Source organism: Physeter macrocephalus, chromosome 17, assembly GCF_002837175.3.
Source record: "Physeter macrocephalus isolate SW-GA chromosome 17, ASM283717v5, whole genome shotgun sequence".
In the NCBI taxonomy this organism is placed as follows: domain Eukaryota; kingdom Metazoa; phylum Chordata; class Mammalia; order Artiodactyla; family Physeteridae; genus Physeter; species Physeter macrocephalus.
The window spans coordinates 24,194,990-24,202,179 of NC_041230.1; positions in this window are offsets into that span (position 1 = coordinate 24,194,990).

Sequence of the window (7,190 nt, forward strand, 5' to 3'; positions counted from 1 at the left end):
AATTTCTTTTCTTTTTTTTTTTGCGGTACGCGGGCCTCTCACTGTTGTGGCCTCTCCCGTTGCGGAGCACAGGATCCGGACACGCAGGCTCAGCGGCCATGGCTCACGGGCCCTGCCGCTCCGCGGCATGTGGGATCTTCCCGGACCGGGCCGCGAACCCGTGTCCCCTGCATCGGCAGGCGGACTCTCAACCACTGCGCCACCTGGGAAGCCCTCATATTCTTAAGTATACAACCTCATGCTTAGACAGGGAGAAATATTCTCTCAAGCAGCAAGCTGATATGAATGGCTTAATAAGCTCTCTGATGGCGTGATAGCCATGATCAGTGGAAAGACTCAATGTCTAAAAAGCTGAAAGTCATTTTCAGAGGGATTCTGATACCTTAGCCTTCGGATAACATCTTATATAACTTGATCATAGGATTGTAAGTTGAGAAATCATAGTGGTGACCTCAACTTTCACCTACTGATAAAATCACCCTTTGGATTTAATCACAATATTGTTGACTGAGGCATCAAATAATCCAAGTAGAGATCAGAGACCATTCTCCCTCTCAAAGACACATACAACTTAATAAATACCCTCTTTAGTGGCTGAGATCAGTTCTCTTTAAAGAGTTAAGAATCCTGGAGACCCCTAGAGAATTCAGACTACTGGTTGTTTTATCAGTTACTATACTTCAGGTGTGAGTCAAAGAAATCTTTTTTTCTCAAACTACCTTAAGCAAAAGGGAAATTTGTTATCTCATTTTATAGAAAATCAGGAGGTATAGTGAGCTATAATCAGAGCACAATTAGGGTTCCAGCTCTGTTCTTCAGCTGTTTTCTTGGCACCCCCTTTTCTGTGCCAGCTTTTAATAAGGAGTTAATTCAGCAAGGGTCTTTGGCATTTCTGCACATCTTGCAAGCAGAGGCACTGTCTCTATTCTGGATTATGTTTACAAGGATGTCTGTATAGTAAGTGGCCTTGGGAGACAGAAATAGTGTCTCCCTCTGGAGATGAGGACAGGCATGTGAATTGTCCATTACAAAAGACCTAAGTACCCTAAGCTCAAAATTCCTGGTGTGCACACGTATCCTGTGGCCCTTTCTGCATCACCCTGAAGGAATCTGGCTCAGGGACCAGATCTCAATATGCTGATGCTCATGTTATTTGCCGTGACCTGAGTATAAAGTCCTTTGTCTCTGAGCCAGGAGACATGCGTTTTCTTCCAGTATCCATGAAGCTGTGGCAGTCTAATTTTTTAGCTTGCAAATGTGGTAAAATATCAGACCCTTCACAATACACATGTAACCGCATTTTTTTCCAGGTGGATTTTGGCATGGACGTAATATGACTGCTATTAGCGCTGGGGCAGCAGACTTTCTTGTGTAAGGTCCATAGGAGAGAGAGGAAATCTCTCCCTTAATTATAGAATATTAGCCCTAGCCTTCATCCTGATTGGGTCAATATAGGTCCATGAGCCTGTCCCTGGAACAAAACAGTTACTGGGAGAAATCTGAGCGCTCATTGCTTCAGCCTGGGCTCCTGAGCCAATCGTTGGCGAAGTCAGCTTCTCTTGAGTCACCTGGGGTCTGTAGAGACTGAAGAAAATCTGGATTCCATTAGGAAGGTAGAAGGAGTAATAAACGTTGGCAACCAAGAGTCTCTCCTCTAGAACAGTTGTGTCTGAGCTTTCCAGTCTCTCTGTACCTCTGCATTCAAATCAATCTGTTCTTGAGGACATGTGTCTGTACAACTGTCTCCTACCAACATCACACAGGCCTCTGCCAGTGGTGCTTTCCAGCTGCTCATATTTCAAGCCAATAGTTATGAGTTTAGGCATTAAGGGATCTGGTTCAGATCATAAATGTTACACAAATCAACCAGTATGGATTAAATGCTGCCACAGTCTATAACTGCTAAACGAGGGTCATGATTTCAGGCTGGTTAATATACTCTAACACACTAAATGGTTTTATGAAACCCCAGTCCAAAGGCATTCGTCGTTAAGTGTGAAATTTTATACTGTCTTGTAGAAAAGCAGCAAGTCACAAGTAATTCTGGCTTCTACTCACACAGAAAGATTGGAATAGAGACCGAATGCTGATTTGGGTGACCATGCTTCTGGGGGACAGGGCTACATTGGATTTTGATGGGGCCCAGTTATATCTAAGGGGAGCAGTGCTCATCAGGGATGGGGGTCGTGCTGATGAGTATTACAGTGCTTTACCCACATTGAGGGTCATTGGCCTTTGGACACAGGCCTCCTCTCTGATCCTGAAGCAATGACAAGAATGTACTTCTGGGAGGCTGCTTAGAATCCAGTCCACACATTGGCCTTTGGAGAGAAACTGTGCTTCTACAGGCCCAAGTCCCACTTCAAAGATGGGCCAGTTAACTCGAAAAGACATTCTTTCTGCCACTGGACTGGACTGAAGCTTGAGGATGAACCTCCCTCAATGCCTAGAAATATTCCAGCTGTGCCACCTCCTCTCTATGGAAGGCTGGGAGTGTTACTTCACTTATTTGAGCTTGTTCTGTCATTGTCCTTAAGAAGATAATTTTATGTATGTCAGAGGTTGGTGTCTTAAATATGATAGTGTATATGAAAAAATATCCTAAAATAATGCCTGGCATGTGATAGAGACCCCATAAATGTTAGTAGCTATTTAATTAAACTCAGAAAGTATATTCGTAGGCAAGAGAGTCTTGTAGTCAAAGTCAGTACCCTTTGTTTTCTTAATTTAGATGCTATAAAAACACATACTCTTATCCCGCCCTTCAGAAAGGTTACCTCTTCAAGTTATTTTGTAGCCCTGAAGAACATTTCATCTGTTTTGATATCTGGAAAGTCACTTCATAATTATAATAAATGGATTGAACGTGTCCTACGTGTGGTAGGCAGATTAATGAAACCCCAAAGATATCTATCAATACTTCCTAATCCATGCAATCTGTGAAGATGTCCCTTAACGGCAAAAGGGACTTTACAGATGTGATCAAATTAAAGACCTTGAAATGGGGGGAATAGCCTAGATTATCCAGGTGGACCCAATTCAGTCATATTGGTCTTTAAAATCAGGTATCTCTTCCCAGCTTTGGTCAGAGGGAGACACGATAGTGACAGAATAATCAGAGAGATGCAACGTTGCTGCTTTGAAGATGGAGGGAGGGGCCACGAGCTAAGGAATGTGGGCAGCCTCTAGAAGCTGGAAAAGGCCAGGAAATGCATTCTCCCCTTGAGCTGACAGAAGGGAATGCAGCTCTGCCAACACCTTCATTTTAGCCCAGTCTCAGACTTCTTACCTACAGAACGGTAAGATAATAATTTTATGTTGTTTTAAGCCACTAAACTTGTGGTCATTTGTTACAGCAAAAGAAGGAAACTGATAATACTGTGAGATAGGCACTGTTCTAAATGCTTATCACAGTGTGCCTCATGCACTCCTCACAAAAACTCTCTAAGCTAAGTATTATAGAAAATTAATGCTTAGATTAAGCCGCTTGTTCAAGATCTCACCGCTCAAGTCAGGCTTGGACTTAACCCCAAAGCCTGCCAATTTTATTCCACATTGCTGGAGAAAGTTGCAGTCTCTTCCTTATTATCTAATCCCTCACAAAACTCAGTAGTTAAAATAATTCAATAAATAATTACGATTTTCAATGGACTAAATCATGACGTTTCCTCTGGACTGTTGATTGCATTTAACGTGAAAACAACGTATTGGTTCTGCCTGGAGCTACTGGCAACGTTCATCTTCTTTTGGTTCTTACGTGAGAGACCTACGGCAGCTCTAGTGAAATTTCTCGAGTCATTGCTGGCCACCTATCTTCACGGGACGCTTTCATGGAGAAACTCTCACCTTAAAGATAGGGCACAGCTGTAAATGGTACTCAGAGCTGTGGTTTCAGCCACCCATCTCAAGACTTGCATATCCACCGAAGGTTTCTGGGCATACCCACCTCACCTCCTGTAACTTCTGGGACCATTTAGCAAAATTCCTCCAAGTTCCTAAGGTTCCTAGGCATCCCCAAGCCCTGTAATTTTTTTTTAATGTTGTAGTTTTTGTTTTTACTTTTTGTTCCTGACAACTCCATTACTCAGGAAGGCTCCCAGCCCTCTCCCTAACCAGCCAAAGAGATCCTCTCATCCTATCTCATGTCTCTTCTTTACTGGGAAGCCGTTACCTATGCTCTCATCCATTCAGTTGGAAGGTGACTACTGCTGCCTTTTCCTCTCTTCCCAATTTCTTTTTCTTTCTTTTTTTTTTTCTTTTGATGCTGGTTAAAACTCATTTTTAAAAAATCTTTCAAGCCTCCCACCTGCTTTTTATTTATTTATTTTCCAAACTAGACAAGCTTTCTAAGAGTGAGAATGATGGTGAACTGGATAGAACCAAGGACAATGCTGGGCAAACAGTAAAAGATCAGCTCCATACACCTATTCATTATTTTAGGTAGGAACTGACCATGTAGATTAATCATCGTACAATTGCAGAACACTGAAAAGGATCTCAGAGACAATCTAATCCCAAATCCCTGCTTTAGAGCTGAAGATTTGCTTTAGAGTTGAGGCCCAGCAGCAGAGGTGGGATTTGCATGGGAGTCTCCCCTCCCCTCCGCAGGACCCTGCTACTCTATGTGGTTAAAAAATCCCAGTAGCCATGAGGTCAGGCCTGCACACTTCATGCCTTCATCTTCTTAATCACTCTTGAATTTCTGACATCCTCCCTCTTCATCTGCTGGTTCTTCCAGAGTTACTGCTTTTTCAGGAACCCCTGCCCAATTACTCAAGCAAGGCCTGAGTGGGCTTTGGCATATCCTGAGTGAGTTGAGAGTTCCAAAATGTTTGTTTTGTAAAATGGAGACTCCGTTCTACTTCATATCGACTTCCTCACCCATCAATCATGCTTTTTTTCTGGCAACAATGTCACGGGAAGAATGTGATTTGGTCTTATGCAGAGGTGATTAAGTCTCTGAACCTCTAGACTTCATTGGGGGATTTCGCTATGGCAAATGCTTACTCAATGACTAACTCATTTTTTGTTTTTTAACCACTTGAGCCTTGATACCACCAGTGAGCAAAGGCACTGCCCACGTGGGCTGTTGGGCTAAAGTGAAAACATGGAAGAGTGAAAATGGAGGGGAGAAAAGGGTAGGAGAAAGAAAGGGAGAATAAGGGGGAGGACCAAGAGGTGGAGGAAGGTGCAGAAAGATGGAGAAAGAAAAGAATCAGAGAAGGGGAGAGAGGAAAACAATTGGAAAGGGAGGAGAACAAGAAAGAAGAACCTAAAAGTGATCAGGAAGAAGAGAGCTGTGGAAGAAGAGGGAGAATTGGTGAAGGGAAAAGAGATTGCCACGGGAAGGAAATAAGACTGAAGAAATACAAGGAGGTTCTAAGGGATCTTCCTCCCAATGCTTACCCTCCTTCAGAAGCCATCGAACACAATCCAGAGTAGGAGAGAAGTAGAGACAGTGCCAGGACGAACACTGGCCAGATTGGAATTGGGGAATATTGCAAGCGAGATGACCTGCTATACTGCAACTCTCATAAAAGGAGATGGCTTGTGACCATTTATAATGACAATAGTTTAAAAAGCAGTCTAAGATTTTTTTAAAAATCAAAAAGCAGTTTAAATCATCACAAGTCTCTTGAAAAGATTATAAAAGGGATTAATTGCATTGTGTGACATCCACCTAGTAAATCTCCCTCTTCATCCTCCACCTCACCAAATCCCACTTAGCAGGTCTCCTGGTCTCTTTCCTCTGTTCCTTCCAAGTGAGCCTCATTCTCTGACTGTCTGCCTCTCTCTGTACTCTCCTCACCTATCTGGGGCCCCATCTTCTATTATGTACATCAGTTAACCTCTGGGAGCTTCTTTAAATTATTCCCTGCCCTCCTTCTCCAGATCCAGATGGGCGCACAAAAGGGTTAGAACCCGAGGAGCTAATGTTGACACCTCCTAGAGGCTGGAGAACAGGGAAGTGGGGAGGTGTGAGAGTAAGTTGAGTGATGCGACAGGGCAGCTCAGAGGGTCCGACTGGGGCTTTATTCTATGGGAACTACAGCGGGAGAGGCCAGTGAACCCTCCACAAACACTGCCAAGGCACCAGGGTCTTTGAGCATTTAGATTTTGGATGCTCACAGCTTTTTTTTAAAAGTCTGCAATTTGGAGGCTTTTTCTAAATAAACCCAATTCTACTGACTAGACATATATGGAGGGTTTGTCTTTGAACCAAAGTGAGATTTTACCATCTCACCCTCACTCAGCCTCCTCTACCTCACCCTGCCACAAACTCCTTTGGGCTTCATGACTGTAAACAATTTCACCCTGAACATTAAGCAAAATGCAATAAAGCCTGCAGGAAAGCAGGGGCGTGTTAATAAGACTATCCATTCTCTACTCACCACTAGAGATTTGATATTACCTTTTCACATTCTATGTTCAATGTAACTTCTAGCAAAGATGGACTCCATTGTGTACCAGTCTAGGTCCATAGCACATTTGCTGGCACCCCCAGGACAGTGCTTTTTTCAGCCCATTATGTGATGCATTGGGGCTGCAGGAGGAGGCAGGGGAGGTGAGGGAGTATGTGTCAACTATGGGAGCCAGTAGGAAGTGTAGGGGCCTGAGAAGTGTCCCCAGGATAGGAAATATTTGCAACCTGTGGATGACACTAATCTGAACAATATAAGTGCAGTTCCTATATCCTTGGCTGACACCATGAGGTAGACGGCCCATCTACACTATGTTAAGAACTCCCAAAATATTGACAGGAGTGAGACAGTGAGTGAACGAGTGTGTGTGTGCACCACATACTCACGTTGATGGGGGCCAAAAAAACTTCAGACCAGGGGGAAGCACAGTTTGTGTGTAGGGGGCGCTTCTCAACTTGAACCTGTCACTTTAAAACCAAACCAACCAAAAGATTGTGAGAAAGCAGACCCATACCTGGATTTGTGTATTTTTTTAAGATGCATACGTAAAACCGTTTCAGCCAACAATTCCGCTTCTAGGAACTCATCCTTCAGATATATTTACAGCTCTAAGCAAAGATAAACGAATAAGAATGTTCATTTTCAGGATTGTATGCCATATGTCTACTTGGTTAAAAACTATCACCTTAAAAAGAGTTGAGGGGCTTCCCTAGTGGCGCAGTGGTTGCGAGTCCGCCTGCCGATGCAGGGGACACGGGTTCGTGCCCC